The sequence below is a fragment of the Lynx canadensis genome, chromosome B3 (genome assembly GCF_007474595.2).
Source record: "Lynx canadensis isolate LIC74 chromosome B3, mLynCan4.pri.v2, whole genome shotgun sequence".
NCBI classification, from domain to species: domain Eukaryota; kingdom Metazoa; phylum Chordata; class Mammalia; order Carnivora; family Felidae; genus Lynx; species Lynx canadensis.
The window spans coordinates 24,180,790-24,202,728 of record NC_044308.2 but is presented as its reverse complement, the minus strand read 5'-3'; positions in this window follow the sequence as shown (position 1 = coordinate 24,202,728).

Here is a 21,939-nt window from a genome sequence, read left to right as displayed (position 1 = left end):
ATCAATAATCACAAAACATAAAGAAAATAATTGACAGTAATACCTTAGTGATAGGAGACTTCAACATCCTACTCACAGCAATGGACAGATCATCTAATCAAAAAATCAACAAGGAAACAATGGCTTTGTTTTTTTTTTTTTTAATTTTTTTTTCAACGTTTATTTATTTTTGGGACAGAGAGAGACAGAGCATGAACGGGGGAGGGGCAGAGAGAGAGAGGGAGACACAGAACCAGAAACAGGCTCCAGGCTCTGAGCCATCAGCCCAGAGCCCGACGCGGGGCTCGAACTCACGGGCCGCGAGATCGTGACCTGGCTGAAGTCGGACGCTTAACCGACTGCGCCACCCAGGCGCCCCGGGAAACAATGGCTTTGAATGACACACTGGACCAGATGGACTTAACAGGTATATTCAGAACATTTTATCCTAAAGCAACAGAATATACATTCTTCTCCAGTGCACATGGAATGTTCTCCAAAATAGACCACATGCTGTGACACAAATCAGCCCTGGGCATGTATAAAATCATCGAAATCATACTGTGCATATTTTCAGACCACAATGCTATGAAACTAGAAATCAACCACAAGAAAAATTTGGAAAGGTGACAAATACTTGGAGACTGAAGAACATCCTACTAAAGAATGAATGTACTAACCAAGAAGTTAAAGAAGACATTAAAAAGTATATGAAAGCCAATGAAAGTGATGACACCACAACCCAAAACTTCTGAGATACAGCAAAGGCAATAATAAAAGGAAACTACATAGCAACCCAGGCCTTCCTAAAGAAGGAAGAGAGGTCTCAGATACACAACCTAACCTTACACCTTAAGGAGCTGGAAAAATAACAGCAAATAAACCCCAAAACCAGCAGAAGACAGGAAATAATAAAGATTAGAGCAGAAATTAATGCTATCAAAAACAAAAAGACAGTAAAACAGATCAATGAAGCCAGAAGCTGGTTCTTTGAAAGAATTAACAAAATTGATAAACCACTAGCCAGTTTGATGAAAAAGAAAAAGGACAGGACCCAAATAAATAAAATCAAAAAAGAAAGAGGAGAGATCGCAAACAACACAGCAGAAATAAAAACAATAATAAGAGAATATTATGAGCAATTATATGCCAATAAAATGGGTAATCTGGAAGAAACAGAAAAATTCCTAGAAACATACACTACAAAACTGAAACAGGAAGAAGTAGAAAATTTCAACAGACCCATAACCAGTGAAGAAAGCAAATTAGTAATCAAAAATCTGCCAAAAAACCAGAGTCCAGAGACGATGGCTTTCCAGGAGATTTTTACCAAACATTTAAGGAAGAATTAACACCTATTCTCTTGAAGCTGTTCCAAAAAATAGAAATGGAAGGAAAACTTCCAAACTTTATCTATGAAGCCAAAATTACCTTGAGTCCAAAACCAGACAAAGCCCCTACTAAACAGGAGAACTGTAGACCAATTTCCCTGATGAACATGGATATAAAACTTTTCAACAAGACACTAGCTAACTGAATCCAACAATACATTAAAAAAATTATTCACCATGACCAAGTGGGATTTATACCTGGGATGCAGGGCTGGTTCAATATCCACAAAACAATATGATTCATCACATCAATAAATGAAAGAACAAGAACCATATGATCCTCTCAGTAGAGAATATGACAAAATACAGCATCCTTTCTTGATTAAAAACCTTCAAGAAAGTAAGGATAGAAGGATCATACCTCAAGATCATTAAAAACCATATATGAATGACCCAACGCTAATATCATTCTCAATGGGGAAAAACTGAGAGCTTTCCTCCTAAGGTCAGGAACAAGACAGGGATATCCACTCTCGCCACTGTTATTCAACATAGTATTGGAAGCCTTATCCTCTGCAATCAGACAACACAAAGAAATAAAAGGCATCCAAATCGGCCAGGAGGAGGTCAAACTTTCACTCTTCACAGATGACGTGATATTCTATATGGAAAACCCAAAAGATTCCACCAAAAAACAGCTAGAATTGATTCATGAATTCAGCAAAGTTGCAGGTTATAAAATCAATACACAGAAATCGGTTGCATTCCTATACACCAACAATGAAGCAACAAAAAGAGAAATCAAGCAATCGATCCTATATATAGTTCTTCCAAAAACCATAAACTACCTAGGAATAAATGTAACCAAAGAGGTGAAAAATCTATACACTGAAAACTATAGAAAGCTTATGAAATAAATTGAAGAAGACACAAAAAATGGGAAAAGATTCCATGCTCCTTGATAGGAAGAACAAATATTGTTAAAATGTCGATACTACCCAAAGCAATCTACATATTCAATGCAATGCCTATCAAAGTAACACCATCATTCTTCACAGAGCTACAACAAATAATCCTAAAATTTGTATGGAACCAGAAAAGACCCCGAATAGCAAAAGCAATCTTGAAAAGGAAAACCAAAGCAGGAGGCATCACAATCCCAGACTTCAAGCTATACCACAAGCTGTAATCATCAAGACATATGGTACTGGAATAAGAACAGATAGATCAATGAAACAGAATACAGAACTCAGAAATGGACCCACAAACGTATGGCCAAGTAATCTTTGACAAAGCAGCAAAGAATATCCAATGGCATAAAGACAGTCTCTTCAGCAAGTGGTGCTGGGAAAACTGGACAGCGTCATGCAGAAGAATGAACCTGGACCACTTTCTTACACCATACACAAAAATAAACTCAAAATGGATGAAAGACCTCAATGTAAAACAGGAATCCATCAAAATTCTCGAGGAGAAAGCAGGCAAAAACCTCTTTGATCTTGCCCACAGCAACTTCTTACTGAACACGTCTCCAGAGGCAAGGGAAACAAAAGCAAAGATGAACTGCAGGGACCTCATCAAAATAAAAAGCTTCTGCACAGCAAAGGAAACCATCAGCAAAACTAAAAGTCAACCAACAGAATGGAAGAAGATATTTACAAATGACATATCAGGTGAAGGGTTAGTATCCAAAATCTATAAAGAACTTATCAAACTCACACCCAAAAACAAAGAATCCAGTGAAGAAATGGGCAAAAGACATGAATAGACACTTCTCCAAAGAAGACATCCAGATGGCCAGCCGACACATAAAAAATGCTCCACTTCACTCATCATCAGGGAAATTCAAATCAAAACCACAATGAGATACTACCTTACACCTGTCAGAATGGCTAACATTAACACTTCAGGCAACAACGGATGTTGGCGAGGATGCGGAGAAAGAGGATCTATTTTGCATTGTTGGTGGGAATGCAAGCTGGTGCAGCCACTCTGGAAAACAGGATGGAGGTTCCTCAAAAAACGAAAAATGGAACTACCTTCCGACCCAGCAATTGCACTACTAGGCATTTATCCACAGGATACAGGTGTGCTGTTTCAAAGGGACACATGCACCCCAATGTTTATAGTGACACTATCAACAATAGCCAAAGTATGGAAAGAGCCCAAATGTCCATCGATGGATGAATGGATAAAGAAGATGTGCTATATATGATACAATGGTGTATTACTCAGCACTCAAAAAGAATGAAATCTTGCCATTTGCAACTACGTAGATGGAACTGAAGGGTATTATGCTTAGTGAAATTAGTCAGTCAGAGAAAGACAAAAATCTATGACTTCATTCATATCAGGACTTCAAGAGACAAAACAGATGAACATAAGGGAAGGAAAACAAAAATAATATAAAAACCTTGAGGTGGAGAAAACAGAAGAGACTCATAAATATGGAGAACAAACTGAGGGTTACTGAAGGGGTTGTGGGTGGGTGGATGGGCTAAATGGGTAGGGGGCATTAAAGAATCTACACCTGAAATCATTGTTGCAGTATATGTTAACTAATTTGGATGTAAATTTAAAAAATAAATAAATAAATAATAAATAATTTAAAAAATAAAATTAAAAACAACACATGCAAAAAAAAAAAAAAAACAATAAATGATGCTAGATCCTAGGTGTGTTTTGGGCTGGGTTTTGAAAGGGGATTGATATGTTAGAAAAAAAAATGGGGAAAGAAAACAGAAAAGGAATTCATTTGAAAATTTGAAAAAAAAATGAATACAGTGAAATAAAATGAAATGATGGAAGTAAAATAGAATTTGAAAAAAATTACGCAAAAGTAAAAAATATAGTATAAAAAATTAAAGAAAAACATTTTTTAAATATTGAAAATAAAAACAAGTTTTTCTCTCTGTATTCAAGAAAAAGAAAAAAAAATGAAAAAGAGAAAAAAGAAAATTGAATAGATGGACCAGTGAACAGACTAAAAGATGATTGAAATTACTTTGTTATCTCCTAGAAGTCAAACTATGAGGCACTTAATGGTCCGTAAACTAAGCAGGCAGAAAAATTTGTGTTCCTGAAGAGCGAGGTTGGCCCAGTTGGGTGGGGCTTAGTGTAATGGCTCTGTTCACTACTAGATGGCGCTGCTTACCTTACTGGGCTGGATTGTTGTGGCACTTTTAGGTGTGTATGGGCATGTGCAGTAGTGGTGAAAAGGGCATCACTCAGGTACCCAGTCTCTAGTATCAGAGCTCTGTTCTCCCACAGGTCCTTTGTCTTAAGTTTCCATCCACTCCCCACTTTCACACTCTCTGTGACCAAGCCCCAGGTTCCGGCCACTCCCAGGAATGTTCACAGGACTGTACTGTAGCTGATGCCCAGATACTGTGGCTGGGCGCCAGTCCACCACAGAAAAAGTTCACGCCATCATGTAGCAGCAGCATTTCAGGGATTATGGAAAATCACAATACACATCTGGCACCAGGCTTCACCCTCAATGGCCTTGTTCCAGCACCAGCAAACGTGGTGTTCTCCCAGGTCCACTGGGCCTTTGCCTATCCAGGAGCCACACAGCCTCTAACAGATGTCCTCCCAGTAGGGGAACTGCCTCTCCCTGTGTGGTCTGAAGACCTCTGAACTTCTCTCTGATCCTGGGGCTTCACCCTTCTCACCTTCTCACCAGAGCACCCCTAGGTATTGAGCTGCAGAGTTTCAGACTCTGCACTCCCCCTGTTTATAGAGTCTTAATTGAATTTAAACCCTCTCCTTTCTCCTCTTTTTGTTCAGTCCCTGTGACTGTTTCCACTTTTCCACTTTCTCTCCAGCTGCTTTTGTGGGGGGTGCTTTTCCCATACTCTTCCCACTGCCACTATCTCTGTCCTCTCTCCACAAGCAAAAACAGTTCCCTGCCCTCTGCGGCTTCTCTCTCCCCCAGTTCACCTCTCTGTGTCATGTACCTGCTGAGTTCTGTGGTTCAGGTTGTGCACATTGTTGTGTTAACCCTCAAATCAGTTTTCTAGGTGTGTAGGATGGTTTAGTGTAGATCTGGCTATATTTTATGGACATGAGATGCAAAAAAAGTTTCATGCTGTTCTGCCATCTTGGCTCCTCTGATAGACTTTATTTTTTAGAGCAGTTTTAGGGTCACAGCATAATTGAGCAGAAGGTAATGAGATTTCTCATATGTCCTCTCCCACACACAAACATAATGTCCCCTTTATTAACATCCTCCCCTAGAATGGTGCATTTATAACACTGACCTAAAAATCCTGCACTCTGCCTATTCATTCCTCCTTCCTCCCAAACCCTGGCAGCCATTGATCTTTTTTATCTCCATAGTTTTGCCTTTTCCAGAATATTATTAGAATTATACAGTATGTAGCCTTTTTAGATTGACCTGTTTCACGAAGTAACATGCATTTAAGTTTCCCACATGTCCTTTCATTCTTGATAGCTCATTTCTTCTTAGTGCCAAATATTGCTCATTGTGTAGGTATACCATGTGTAAATGTATCACTTTTTATTTATCCATTCATTTACTGAAAGATATCTTGATTGCTTCCAAATTTTGACAAGTAATGAATAAAGATGTTATAAACATTTATGTGTGGACATAAGTTTTTCACTCCTTTGGGTAAATACCAAAGAGCACAATTCATGGATCACATGGTGATAGTATGTTTAATTTTGTAAAAAACTGCCAAACTGTCTTCCAAAGTGATTGTACCACTTTGTATTCCCATTTTTAGCATTTTAAAGATTTCAGATCTGTTGTTTCACCCAATCACCAAGTAAAGTTCTTTGGGGGGTGCTATAAGTCCAAATGTGTAGCCAGAAAATAGAGGCTCTGAGTGGCAGAGACATTTGCCCAGGGCTGCATAGAAAGCGTGAGGCAGACCCTGTGAAAAGTCAGAGCTTATGATAAATTACCATATAAGACACCTTACAAATATGGAGTATTAGTAACCTGGCTTCACCAGACTCTAAGGATAGCACTGCAACAGACTCCAAAATGCAATAAAAGTTAGTCAACTAAAATGGTAGTGCTTTATTTTTTTTATTAATATCATGTCATGGTTCACCAAATGAAATGCTTATCTTCTTGAATGTGATTGTTTTGACAAATTGAAAATATTTTGTTTCCCCTCAACCATCCTATGTCCTGCTGTATGTGGAGTGTACACATCAATCCTTGAAGCCAGAGGTCACCCAGGAGAAGCTACAGGTCATCCACAAACTGGATTCTTACACACTTATACCACTCCACATGCAAAAAGCCCCTCTCTTTTCAAGATGTTTGGTTTCTTAGGGATAGAAGATATATTATCCAGTTCTTTACAGGACTTATTTGTTAGGATCACTGTCATTTTCTGAGTTCTGCACAAAGTGGGTTGGCTAGCTGACAGTTCTGATTTCCTTTGACCTCCTGTGGTATCCAAAAGGATCAGTCTCATAAACCCATATCTGAATAACCTTTGCAAGACAAAACATGCTCAAAGCCACTTCCCCAGTACCAATGGCAAACATCTGTGCCCTCTTCCTACCTGGCTTATGGAACCTCAATTTCCTTTCACAGACTTCTGTTCAGTGAGGGTGAGGTCTCTCTCAGCCCCTGAGATTCATCTAAACAAAACCTGATGTGTTAAATGCTGGTGGTACTCCCGTATTTTTAGGCCTGCTCCATGGTCATTCTCTGCAGCTTTCCTATGAATGTCTTAGGACTTTCTCTGGTAGCAGGAGTATGCGGTTGCTCCTTCCCTCTCACTACCTTGTCTTTGGCCTTGTTCTTGGGAATAAATCTGTATCAGTAGATCCTAGTCTCAGTTACTATCTTTCTATCATTTTTAAAGTAGACTTCATGCCCAGGGAAGAGCCCAAAGTAGGGCTTGAGCTCATGACCCTGAGATCAAGAACTGAGCTGAGACCGAGAGTCAGAAGCTTAACCAACTGAGTCACCCAGGTGCCCCTTTCTTCTTATCTTCCTATCTTTCCAGCCACTGAACATTTGTTTAGTTTAAGACATGGGTATATCTGAGAGGGAGGAGGTGGCAGGCTGATGTAGAAGAAAATTATATACATACAGACATGAAATTAGATGATAGCTTGCCAACAACAAAATAAAAGACTACAGGTTGATGAGGAAGGTCTAGTATGCCACATATGTGGGTCTCTACAAATAAAAGCGGCCTTTCCATGTGGATACATTATCAGGAATTCCCTGACCTCAATAACTATATAATATAAAACCCAAATATATTACCCAAAATGGAATTTTACCCATGATATTATTGGTTTCCAGACTTTCATAAAGCAGCAAATTAAAAGAAAAGATCTTTTATTTTGCCAATAAGAATTTAAAATTTAAAAATATCATTTATTGTTGCTATTATTCGATTACAGAAAGATATTTTAACATAAAAAATAAAAAAGGATTTCATTAAGTTTTTGTTTTCTAAGAATCTCATTGTCCTGCTTCCTCTGTTTTGATAGAAATAGTAAAAACTTCACTGTGTAAGGATTGTCACATGGGGACTATTGCTTTGAAGACTTTTTATTTATTTACTTATTTTTTCAACGTTTATTTATTTTTTTGGGACAGAGAGAGACAGAGCATGAACGGGGGAGGGGCAGAGAGAGAGGGAGACACAGAATCGGAAACAGGCTCCAGGCTCTGAGCCATCAGCCCAGAGCCTGACGCAGGGCTCGAACTCATGGACCGCGAGATCGTGACCTGGCTGAAGTCGGACGCTTAACCGACTGTGCCACCCAGGCGCCCCAAGACTTTTTAAATAAAAAAGAAATGTAAATAGTCATCTTCAAGTCAAGTGACACTAAAAGGACCAGGGTTCAGATAGGTTTCCTTGCTCATGCCAAATTCTATCAACTGGGAGTCAGCATGGATCTCAACACACTACCAATATATAGTATACACGTTGCATATACTATAACATGCTATGTGTACATGCACTAGCCTATTTTGTCTCCAATATATATGGGTGGCAACACCACAACTTCTAAGTGCCATAGAGGTATATTCTTATCTAGACATGACAATGCAGCAATTGGACAAAGCCTTTTCTGCAGGATGGGCATTTTCCAAGTGCTTGTGTAGCTCCTCCTAAGACAGCAGGATCATTGTGTTCCTAGTGTCCTTGTGGATGCAAAGTAGAACCCAGCAACTTTTGGCAGCAGACACGTCCAGTTGGAAGGAAATCTGAAAAATGATCCAGGGAAAGGTGTCAGTGATGGTTAGGTGGGAAGATGCTCTATTCTAAAATTATCTGCCCACTCGAATTTTTATTTTTTTCTTCAAAGCATGGTTTGTTTTCCTCCAGCCTGCTCAGACCATAAGGAGAGGAAAAGAAAGAGTAGAAAGTCCCAACCATGACCAAGAAAATGAAGTAGGGAGGGGAAGAGGTTTGACTTCACAGCAGAGACTGGACTCATGCAGGACAGTGGAGACACAGCCAGCACACTCTTGATTCAGGAGAGCGTTGGTGGCAATGGTAGAGGTTAGTGAGCTTGTGGGAGGGCAGCCAGCAATTCCAGGAGCCAGATAGTTAGAATCATAGGCTCATGGATCTGGAAGGGGCCTTTGTATCACTTCTTCAAGCCCTTCATTTGTAGGTGAGGAGGGCACAGGAAGAGGCACAGAAACAGCCAGAGGGACCCGCAATGATCCTGGGCAGATCAGACCTTGCCCATTTCTGAGTCCAGGGCCCTCTCCAAGCTGCCTCCCTTTGGAACCTTCTCACTCCAGCTCCTTCATAAAGCTGTCCTTGACCTCCATGGACAGAAATTATGTCTCCTAATTAAGCCTTATACCCGTGATTCACATATACCTTGCCTAGATCCTTGAGCCTACTTATATAGAAGCAGTGTTTGGAAAATTCCTTGTTTTTGAAAATTTTGAGAAGCACTACCCAGCCTTCTTGTAACATATAACTGGACATCTTCCTTGTCCTTATGGTTCCTGATACAAATTTTATTTATTTGGCCTTGGCACATAAATTAATTGTTCTCAACTTTGTCTGCTCTAATCTGCTTGAGGAACGTGATGCATTCCCATAGTCAATAGCAGAAAGTCTCACCTGGTAGGGAGAGATAGTGGAAAGACTTCATACATGATTTGCACACCTATCACCTCCCCAAACTGCTATTGAAAATCATTAATCTGAACAATAATAGAGCATTTATTATTCAACTCATAAATTACTAATCTTAATGATAGTAGAATAACAGCACACCAAAATTTAGCACACAGTATTGGGCACACAGTGGGTGCCCAATAAATGTTTACCAAATTGATTTAAGTGACAGATGAACAAAATATTTACCAAATGAATTCATGGATGAATTAATTTAAAAAATTTAGGCTTAATCCAAGGACAATCTACAGCTTTGAAGCCACAAGATAGTACCTCCTCATTCCAACAGCTAAGGGCCAAGGGACATAAATATCTCTAAGGGAATTCTGACCCTCTCCCCAAATATCCAGTACCTCTTGTTTGGGTTTCTACTCATGCCAAGTTGTTCCATTCGTCCAAGGCCTTGAAAATTATCCAAACTAATAGTTGAGTTGCCTAGAAAAAAGAGTTGAATTGGCTAGAGAGGTTCCATTTTAAGAACAGAATCCAGAAGGAGGCAACCCACACTTGTACAGCCCAAGAAACAAAAGCCAGAAAGTGCTGTTCATGACCATAATGTGGAATGTGTTGAGGGGTTCTCAAGTCTCTGCAGGCCTGCTATCACCACTGTTTCTATGTCTCCCTTCTTTGGACCCTGGCTCCAGTCCTACAACCCAACTCTATTTCCTCAGTCTTTCAAATCTCTCCCTTATCTGGTCTGAAACTCACACTAAGGGGAAGCCCAGGAAGCCTATCTCTGATTTTTTTCACTCCATTAAGCTTTTCCAAGGAGGATAGCATTCAAAACTCCAGGAACCCCTTGGCCCACCGCTGCCTTTCCGTCAGTGGTCTATAGAAAAGGGTCTGTCCTGGCAAGAAAAAAAAAAAAGGTCCCCTGACCTGGGTTGACCTAAGCCACAAATTTTTCCCATCTCCCTAACCATCAGGTGTGGAGTGTTTATTTTTAATCTTACTTCTAAGTAAGATTGACAAATCGAGAAAGGCACTGGTTTTGTGAATGCCAAATTTAATTCCTCACAGACTATTCTTTCTCCACCTAGCACATTCCTACATGTCCTTTGAGCTCTCACACAAACCTTATTCCCTGGGAGAAAGCCTTCAGTGACTCCCCCCCAGACATCCATATACTCTCTGTCCACACTGCTAGGAGACCTGGAGGTGGTGATATAACAATTTGTTTATACTCCTGCAGCCTGTCTAGATGGAATGCCCTAAATGTAGTAGTGGGGTGGAATGATGTCATTAATTTTTGTATTCATTCTATGCTTGGTATACAGCAGAAAGCTTTAAACAAATGTTGGCAGACAAGTAACATTTTAATTATCTTTACATCCCAATCAGAATTATGTCCCTTATGATAAATATATAAAGGAAATATGTTGTTTAATACCTTACAAACTCACAGATTATGCCAAAATAAACCAGAAAATAGACACAAGCTTTCCAAACAATTGCATATTGGGAGAAGATTGTTTCTGGTTCCACATCTAGGCCTGAGATGAGAGCCCTCTAGCCACTGTGGAGGGGCACAAAGATTGACTTCATGGGGAGTGGGCTAGAACACCAGATGATGGCTGTGATCTTGCCTTTTAACTATGGATTTGTGGCAGTAAGACCAACCAAATGAGAAAAGCAAAGGCTATTCAGAGCTTCCTAGAACAAGGGAGTCAGCCACTGTCAGTTGGGTTTGGCAAAGACTCAAAAGCAGACATGAAAGGTTTATACTGGAAAAAAGAATGGCTTCAGGTGTATGCTGATCTCAAACTGTTAGCATGGGGATGCTTGAGGTGAGCTAATTAGAAGTAGTATGTTCTATGTGATTGCTTAAAGGTGCATATTTGGTTTTCTTTGATTGGTTTTAAGTTGGAAATGGGGGCAAAAATTAGGGAAGTGGTCAGTTATTAATTAAGCCCTGGCCAATTTTAGCTGATTGTTACAGAAATTGTTTAGCTTCCTGGATTGTCATAGTGACTACAGCTAATAACAATCTGGCTTTCTGCAAGTCTGACATAAACCCAGAATCTTCTCAAAGGAGCAACCCATTAAGCTTGTGAAACCCAGGATACAGGACTCAATTCAATTAATGATGAGGCTTATTCCTCAACAAAAAGCCCAGAAACAAAGAGGGGAGGGCACTGCCCACAGCTCTATTGGCTGTACACCAGCGGACACAGGATGAACTGCCTTGCATCCCTTCTTGATGGTTGCTGGGTCTGTGCCTTCTGGGCTGGCAGCTGCATTGGTGCCTGTGTCCTCCACTCCTTCCAAGCACCTGGAGCCTGGCTAGGAGCAGACTTTGCAGTTCAGCCCTCTCTACTGCTATTTTTAGCTTCCCTGGAGGGCTGGAACCAGGTGATGGCAAATACACTATGATGAGGAGCCTCTTTAGAGGGACTGCAGAAGCCCTCCCCCTCTGTGCAGAAACTCTCCTCCTGCAGCTATTTACCCTTCTGAAACATCACTTTATAAATCTTTGGGTCCCCATAGAAATGCAAGTGTGCCTAAGGTGGTCAATATTATCAGAATAAAAGGGAGACGTATCAGAGACAGGAAGGCCTCTCCCCAACCATGAAAGCCAGGATCAAGTCCATCACCCTGCTTTACAGTTCTTCCAGGGCCAGGGCCAGGCATTTACACAAATGTTACACACTGTGGGGCTTGCCCACCCCAGCCAAAGAACTCCCATTTTTCCCAGGACTCTACCAACATCACTTTTTTTTTTTCCAACGTTTATTTTATTTTTTTGGGACAGAGAGAGACAGAGCATGAACGGGGGAGGGGCAGAGAGAGGGAGACACAGAATCGGAAACAGGCTCCAGGCTCTGAGCCATCAGCCCAGAGCCCGACGCGGGGCTTGAACTCCCGGACCGCGAGATCGTGACCTGGCTGAAGTCGGACGCTTAACCGACTGCGCCACCCCAACATCACTTTTACAAATGGAGTCACTTAGACCCACCTGGAAGGGCCCTTCAGACCCTTGTTATGGTGGAAGCAGCACCCCTTACTGCCCTGGTGTTTCTATACTCCTCTTTCTACTGGTCATCCTCCTATGATTCAGATCAGCAGGTGAAGCTCTGCCTTAGCAAAGCCTTGAGTCCTCCACACACCACCTTTTGGAATATGGTCTGCTATGGAAACTAATGTATTTTAGCAATCAAAGTCAAACATAATTAGGCAAGTAAAACTAAGTTGTGTACTATACTCTAAAGTCACTTAGAAATGTTTTGTGAATTTGCTATTGTTTTGTATTATCTGGCCAGTGATTCTTTGAGGGCATAGGTTGACCTTGTCTATGAATTAAAGAGTTTTATATTGTATTGCTAACAAGTAAGATTTTAGTTTCAATCAGTAGATCTAAGGAGCTAGAAGACAGAGGAAAGTGTGCGTGTGTGTGTGTGTGTGTGTGTGTGCATATGCTTGCAATCATGGAATCCAGCCTGGATAAGAGTTTGCTGATAAAAATGCCAAGAAGCCTTATTCATATATTCAGTTATTTATAGAAACCAGTCTGTCTGAAAGGCTCTGGCCATAATGTGGAGGCAAAATGGTAAACCAACCCCATTTTCTATTCTCCAGAAGTTTAAGAAGTAAAATGAAAGACTGACCAAGGGATCAATGTTATCCAGAAGGGTGAATGCTGTGAGCACCTGGGCAGTATTTCTGTTAGTGAGAGACAGCACTTGATGGATGAAAAACACAGACTGTAAGGAACCTGTTCAAGCCTGACTACATAATGTGTGGGGCCCAGAGCAAAATGAAAATGAGAGACTCATTGGTCAAAAATTATTAACAATTTCAGTGCACCTGGGTGGCTCAATAGGTTAAGCATCTGACTCTAGATTTCAGCTCAGGTCATGATATCAAGGTTCATGGAATTGAGCCTTGTATCGGGCTCTGCACTAACTGCATGGAGCCCTCTTAAGATTCTCTTTCCCCCCTCCTGCTCCTATCCCACTCTCTCTCTCTATCTCTCTCTCTCTCAAAACAAATAAATAAACTTTGAAAAATTATAAGAACTTCAGGATGGTCAGAGTAGAGTGTTAAGTTCAGGGTGGGTCCTTGTGAGACTCCCCAGGTTGTGTCTGATGAAGTGGATATTCCATGATGTGGAATTCACTAGAATGTGTACTGAGACCCACCACAGTAGCAGGAAACAATTCTATGCAGAGAAACATTCTATCAACTGCAGGGGGAATAAGGAAAGTTAAATGTTTGTTAGTGTGGTTCTGCTGAGATGTCCTGGTAAGGGCAATGTCAGTTGTCTTCTCCCTAATAGTTCAAGGAAGACTAATCCTTTTGGAAGGCATAGCCCACCCAAAAGGAGCATGTTGACAATGAGCCTCTGTTCTGGGGTAAAGTCTTTCTACCCTGACCTTACCTCAATTTCCATCTAATGATATACCAGATCAAGCATGGTTTGTTATAGCTATTATAAGAGGTCTGGCAAGAACAGAGGAATAAGACCATCAACATGAGTGGAAGCAAGGAAGCCTGGGTGTGACCTTCCCATAACCTCAGTCCTACCTAGAATTTTCCAGTAATGATTTTTTATACCTCCAAACTGTTTCTTCTGAAGATAGAAATTTTTCAATAAGCTGATAGTTGGAGATAACATGGGTGTATCCAGACTGGGGAATCCTGATGCTTACCTCCCAAAAGAACAATGTAACTTGTTATATATGCTCTAGTTTTTCATCCAACATATGGAAAATGGATCATCAGAAATACCCTGCCGTATTTTGTTTATACTGATACAAAAGGGCCCAGGACTTATGCATGCTTGTTTTGGACATTTTCTTCTCACTTTTTTCAGTAATACACAGAAAGCTATTTTGCTTTAAAAAGTGCCTGAACCATTGCTTTTCCCATAATCGAAAACACAAGAATGAGAATTTGGTTTAAAAATAATAATCCTTTAATGTCATAGACTCTAAGTCTAAAGTTGTCTTTTGGCCAGCAAAAGACCAGGATGCAGGATGAAAAGCAAGAAATGGCTAATGTCCAGGAAAAGACAAGAGACTCAAGGGTCCTTGTCCATTTTTATTAGGATCAGAAGGCTTACAAACATGGCGATAGATGTGCATAAAGAGATGATGAATCTGTGAACATTAACTTGTGGACATGAGGGAAAGGGGGTCTTGAAGATATTCGGGGTTAGGGATTTGGGTTAATAAAAAGAAAAATCCTGACGCTGGGCAGTCGGATGGGTGGAAGGTTGTTTACAGTGGACATGAGGCACCACCTCTGTTTATCTTAGCTAGCCTAGGGAATGAGACAGGTAGGACACGTGACCTCAGAGTTAACAAGGCACTTTTTCTTTTCTTAATCATCTTTGCTCTGGGCAGTTTCACCTGCAGTGCAGCGGTCTATAGCCCAATTTACCTGTTTACTTAACTTGGTCCTTCCTTCCTGTGAAAGCAGCTTTCTGTTATAGTACTAAATTGGGGGCTGCTTCGACCCTGAATGTCTAATCTTGTTTATTTCATATACCTATGTATCAGGTGCTTTGCACCTCCGTATCCTTGGTTGCCTTGTCTTGTTTACCCAAACTCGGTGTGAGCATCCTATGGCTTTTACTTCAATGCCTTGTTAACACATTGGTGTAAGCCCAGGGGATTCCTAAGCTTATCCCCCCATACTTCAACAAATACTGGATCTTATAATAAGCATATGAAAGAATTATGTAAATGGATTACTTTTAATATCTTTAAAATAACTAAGCAAATCCTCTGGGCTAAAAGCCTCCTCTAAATCACTCATGACAGAACAGATGGAAGGAAGTCACCAGACCTTTCCTACATGTATTCCTTCCACAAGCACTTATTAAAATTGAGTCATTATTATTATGACTTATTATTCAGTCATTTATGAAAGTTTGTGGGAGAGGATTAATTCCCATTCAGCTGATTACTTCCAGAACACTGGATTTTGCTGAGTGAACAAGAAAGTTGAAAGACATTTTTGGAGGTCTATTAGAAGAATATTATTTGAACCAAGACTCACTATAAATATATAAAACTTATTTTTGTGTATCATATGTCTTCATGAAGTCTTTGTTAAACATGTATAAACACTCAAGTGGAAAAAGGTGGTGATCTACCATCAACATTCTTCTTTTAGGAAGTTCCAAAGTACCTCCTGCTCTTAAAAACACAGAAATATGTTTGTAATCCTGCCTTTTCTGAAACTGATCTTTCTCACTTCAGAATTCATGTTCATGTAGATAGAAAAAAAGAGTACTACCAGAATAATGACTTCAGCTATGGGCCTTAAGGAAATAAACAAAGACCATCAGATGGAATGGTATTAAAAGAAAAGAATTCCAAAGGAGAAGGGTATTCAAGGTGTGTATAAGTTTCAAGGGTGTACAATTTGCAAAAAGGCCAATAAATAATAATAATAGCAATTGAGCTGTAATATTTACTCTCTGGTAGGTACTTTATACAACTATTATTATCATCGTCTTTTTACAGATGAGTAGACTAAGGCAAAAACAGATTACTAATTTGCCTAAAGTCACTGGCAGATAAGCAGGAAGGCCAAAATGTGAAGCTAGATGTTCTAATTAAACCATCCACTGTCCCCCTGTCTAGAGTAATGGCATGAAGACCAGTCCTGGGATGTAATGAATGAAGAAAGAGGTTTGTTTCCAACCTAGTTGAAATATTAAAGACTGAGAATTTTAACTCCAGGAGGGATCTTAGAGCAATTTTCAAGTTTTTATAGGACATGCCCCTCAATAAAGTATTACAGAAATGTCAGTATGTGATTACTTTCAGTCCTACCAATACAGAGAAACCCCATTTCTTCCAGGTCTTCTCCTCGCAAAATCCCTGAATATAACCCAGCAAATGCACCTGGGAAAACTGAAGGTAAAAGGAGAAAGCCAAACTGACTAGGGACCAGGAATTCCATTGTGGTGTTGCCCCCATAACCTCAGTGGGGTTGCAGGAGCCTCCCTCAGTGTGCCTCAGGCACAGATACAGAAAGCCCTGAGGGAGGCTGGCCCTCCAAGCCAAGAACAAGGAAGAGTGAGCTAAGGACAGAAAACCTTTGGTTTCCCTACTCCAGCCAATGCCAAGGAAAGAAAAACACTTTCACTCAGTTTCAGTGACCTAATGGGGAGTTAATTTTTCACCCACCTCCTATACCATGGAGTATGTAATCAGCACGACACAGCTAGGAGCTGACTTTAGGCTGTTATGGAACCAGCTGGAATGCTGGTGGAAAAACCAAGCGGCACTAGATCTTGGTCGATTGGAGATTTATTTAACAACAGTGGGCTCAGAGGAGACTGTTTCTCCAAAGGTCTGAGCCCGGGATGCCAGTGGAAAGGGTAATTTATAGCCGATAGCCTCCATATCTGTGTGGGTTTTCGCGTGCACAAAAAACAAAGCAAGAAAAAATCGGAGGCGGGGTCTCTAAGCTAGAGACCAGAGTTTGTTTTAGCCCCGTCGGCCATCTTTGGTGTACTTTATTTACTTCTCCAACAATACTCCTCCAACTGGGAAGCAATGAGGTGGGACAAGTTTGTATCCCATTTTCACCCAGAGGGAGTCAACGGCAGAAGGGAAAGTTATATTTTTACCCACCCCTCTGTAAGGAGGCAGGTGACTTACTCAGCATATTCTACTAAATGTCGTATTAGTAAGGCTCAGTGGAAAAGATTAATATACACACCTTTTAGGTCCTTGTGCTGCACCTCCACAGAAGGACATCTGTTTAAAAAAAGATGATTAAATAGGATCCAGAGTCTCATAATATATTTGAAAGTCCATGATACAATTGAAGATCATGCATCAAACCCAGGAACCAGAAAAACCACAACCTGAATGAACAAAGGCAATCACAGACACCAACATCAAGATGAGTCAAAAGTTAGAATTATCAGAAAAGGATTTTAAGGCAGGTGTCATAAAGACACTTCAACAAGCAATTACTAATTCTCTTGGAACAAATAAGAAAAAAAGAAAATTACAGAAAACAAATAGAAGTTAAAATGAAAAAAAAACTGGATGGAAATTATATAACTAAACAGAACTAAACAATATAATAACAGAAATGAAAACTAACTGGATAAGCTTAATAGTGGAGTGGAGATGACATAATATAGAATCAATGAACCGAAAGGACAGATGAGTAGAATTAAAACAATTTGAACAAGAGGAAAAAATAGTCTGGAAAGCAAAAAAAAAAAAAAAAAAAAAAAAAAAAAAAAAAAAAAAAAAAAAAAAAAAAAAAAAAAAGAACAGACTCAGGAAATTGCAAGACTGTAATAAAACTAATATTCAAATTATTGAAGTCCTAGAAGAAGAGAAGTGGGGAGGACTGAAAAATATTTATAGAAATAGTATCTTGAACTTTTCAAATTTGGGAAAAGATATACATCTTCTGTATTAGCTTCCTATGGTTGCTGTGAAAAATTACAACAAATTTGGTGGCTTAAAACAACATAAATTTGTTTTATCACGGTACTGGAGGCCAGGAATCCAAAATCAGTATTACTGGACCAAAACCAGGTGGTGGCAAGCTGCAGAGGCTTTAGGAGAGAATACTTTCCTTGCTACTTCCAGCTTCTGTAAGCTGTTAATATTCTTTAGCTTGTGCCTGCATCATTCCAATCTTTTTTTGCCAAGGTCACACTGCTTTCTCCTTTCTGTGTCTTCTCTGTTTGTCTATTGTCTTCTCTTTTCACTATAGGATATCTTATAGACAATTTGTAAGGATTTAAGACCCACTTGAATATTACTCTGCCTCTCAAGACTTTTAACTTGATCACAACTGCAAAGACCCTTTTTCAATAAAGTAATGTTCACAGGTTCCAAAGATTTGACATGGATACCTTTGAAGGGGGCCATTTGTCAGCCAACCATATCTTACAGATTCAAGAAGCTGAACGAATTTCAAATAAGATAAATCCAAAGAAATCCATGCCAAACTATCATAAAATTCTGAAGACTAAAGGCAAAGAGAAATCTTCAAAGCATCCAGAGAAACAATGCATTGCTTTTAGGGGAAAAGCTATTTAGGTGACAGTGGATTCCTCATTAAATCATAAAAAAAATCAAAAGGAAAAATTCAACATGTAGAGCCAAAAGTGTAAAAACAGCAGCACTGCTCTTGTCCATAGCCTCACCTGGTCACTTACATTAATCTTTACCTCCGCTGCCCAAGAAATGTCACCAGATAAAAATAACACCTAAGATTTAGCCAAGCATTTTTACACAGGTACTCCAAAATATAAAATTTTAAACCATCTGCTTTTCTTCTTTTAAGATCTATTTAAATGACTTTCATTCATGTTTTAACATATCAACTATATCTCATTCATAATCGGATCAAATAACATGCAGTGAATATGGAATTTATAGGAATAACACGTTGGACACTAGAGCAGTGCTTCTCAAATTTTAATTTGCAAAGCAACATCTGAGTCTTTTCTAGTTCAATGGGTTGGGGGGGGTGTTGGAGCAGGAAACTTAGAGTCTTCAAGGTTATTATACCTTTTATTTAAATGTAGAATTAGTTTTATTTACATATTTTGCAATTATAAACCCTGTAAGTCAGAAGCATGTATACAAGTTAGGAATTATCTAAAATTATATGGAAAGACACATTGGAAAAAAGGGTGAATTTCTTTGATATTAATTGTACAATATAAGCATATCAACTCCATATAAAAAGCTTCACTTATTGATATTTACCAATAAAAAAGGATAGTACATATTTTTGCTATAATTTATACCCTTTAGTCGATTATCTAAATGTCAATAGAATAAACTAAAATCACTTAAAGTCTTGCCAGCATGATGTTTACAATTCCATAATATGGTGTCTTCATTTTTTTTGCATAATTTTCTAACTTTATAGTGCAATATTGTTGATTCTATATAATTTTCCAGCTTTACTGAGGTATAATTGGCAAATTATAAGATATTTAAAATGTATATTGATGACTTGATATAGGTATACCTTGTGAAAGGATTCCTCTTATCTAGTTATTAACACATCATCACCAAATATATACCACTAAGAACAATGCCCTTGACATATATCTAAGTTTTTGTATCAATAATTCATTTTATTTTTTCCTAAGTAGTTTTGCATGGTATGGAGTTACTCAATTTGTTTAGTTATTTTCCTATAGGAATATTTTGATTGTTTCCAATATTTGGCTATTACAAATAACACTGCTATGAACAATTAGTACATATCTTTGTGAAAACATAAGTCTCCATTCTCTGAGATAAACACTGAGGCTATGTATGATAAATGTATATCTACTTTTTAAGAAACTGTCAAAATGCTTTTCATTGTAGCTATGCCATTGTACATTCCCACCAGAAATGTATGCAAAATCCAATTTTTCTGCCTGCCCTGCAGGGTTTGTATTATTACTATTTTTTATTTTATTTTTTTTTTAGTTTAGATGTTCTAATAAGTAAGTCCTGATTTTATTGTGATCTTAATTTGCATTTCTCTATTAGCTCATGATGTTGAACATCTTTCCATATGCTTATTTTCCGATTGTATATATCTGTGTACTTTTTCTGCAAAATGTTTCTTCAGGTCTTTTGCACATTTCCTAAATAATTTGTTTGTCCTTTAATGTTGAATTTTATACATTCTAGATATGACTCCTTTGTCAGATATATGATTTGCAAATACTTTCTCCAGTTTTTACTTTGTCTTTTCATCTTTCAAACTGGGTCTTTCCCAAACCAAAAGTTTTTAATTTTCATGAAGTTCTATTCATCAACTTATTTCTTTTATGGATATTTTTGGGGTATAATGCCTAAAAAAATTCACTAGGCCTTAGGCCCTGAAGCTATCTTCTAAAAGATTTATATTTGTATGTTCTCCATTAACATCTATGACTCACTCTGAGTGGTTTTAATAGTGTGAAGTTCATATTTTCACCTGTGGATATCCAATTACCTCCAGCATCAATTCTTGAAAGGAAATATGTTTTCACATTTGTCAAAACTCAATTGGCCATACTTGTGTGGGGCTTTTTCCAGGTTCTTCAATCTATTCCATTGATCTATCTATCTATCATCATCTATCTATCACCTATCTATCACTCACTGCCAATACCACACACTCTTGATAATGGTAGCCATATAAAAAGTCTTGAAATGAGATAGTGATCCTCCCACTTGATTCTTCTTTTCCCAAATGATTTTTTTGCTATTGTCTTTAATTTACCTTTCAATAAAAATTTTATTTATTTGTTTGTTTGTTTTAAAGTTTATTTGTTTGAGAAGCACATACACGCGCAAGTTGCAGAGGGGCAGAGAGAGAGAGAGGGAGAGAGAAGCCCAAGCAGGCTCCATACTGTTAGCACAGAGCCATGCAAGGCTCAAATTCACAAACTGCAAGATCATAACCTGAGCTGAAGTTGGACGCTTAATCGACTGAGTCACCCAGGCTCCCTTCAATAAAAATTTTAGAATAATCTTGCCTATATCTACAAAAATCTTGCCAAGATTTCATAGAAAGTTGATTAAATCTGTATTTCACTGAGGTGAGAATTGACCTCTTTACAGTGTTGCATCTTCAAAGCCATAAACATGGAATAGTTCTCTATGTACTTAGATCTTTTTAATTTCTTTTGTCAGCATTTTGTAGTTTTTAGCCTACAAGTCCTGTACATATTTTGTTAGATTTATTAAATGTTTTTAAAATTTTTAAATATTTATTGTTGACAGAGAGACAGAGACAGAGACAGAGACAGGGCTCTAGTGGAAAAGAGGTAGAGAGAGAAGGAGACAGAGAATCCAAAGAAGGCTCCAGGTTCTGAGCTGTCAGCACGGAGCCTGATGCAGGCTTAGAACTCATGAACTGCGAGATCGTGGTCTGAGCCAAAGTTGGACACTTAACCAACTGAGCCACCCAGGCACCTCTGTTACATTTAAAACTATACATCTCTCTCTCTCTCTCTCTCTCTCTCTCTCTCTCTTTAAAAAATATTGAATGATTGCTAATGGCATTTATTATATTTTTAATTTTAATTTTTATGTTTCATTTTTAGTTTATAGAAATACAATTGATGTTTGTAGTATCCTACAACTGTGCTAATCTCTCTTATTAGTTCTGAATTTTTAATATATTATTTGAGATTTACTACATAGACAATGTCTTCTACAAATAAGACAGTTTTATCTCTCCATTCCTATGTGTATTTTTTTTTGGTCTTTTACTCTTACCTTATTGTTCTAGAACTTCCAGTGCTATGTTGAAAACAATGTAAGAGTGAACATCTTTGCCTTGTTCCCAATTTTAGAGAAAGTATTCAATATTTACCATTATATATGATATTAGTTGTAACTTTTTTGTAGATAATTTTTAACAAGATAAGAAACTTCCCCTTAAATTCCTGTATTTCTGAGAGTTTGTATCAAAGAAGGGTATTTTTCCATAAGTAATTACTTTTATTTAAAGTAAAAATGATATATCAACAGATACTAGGAAGTTCA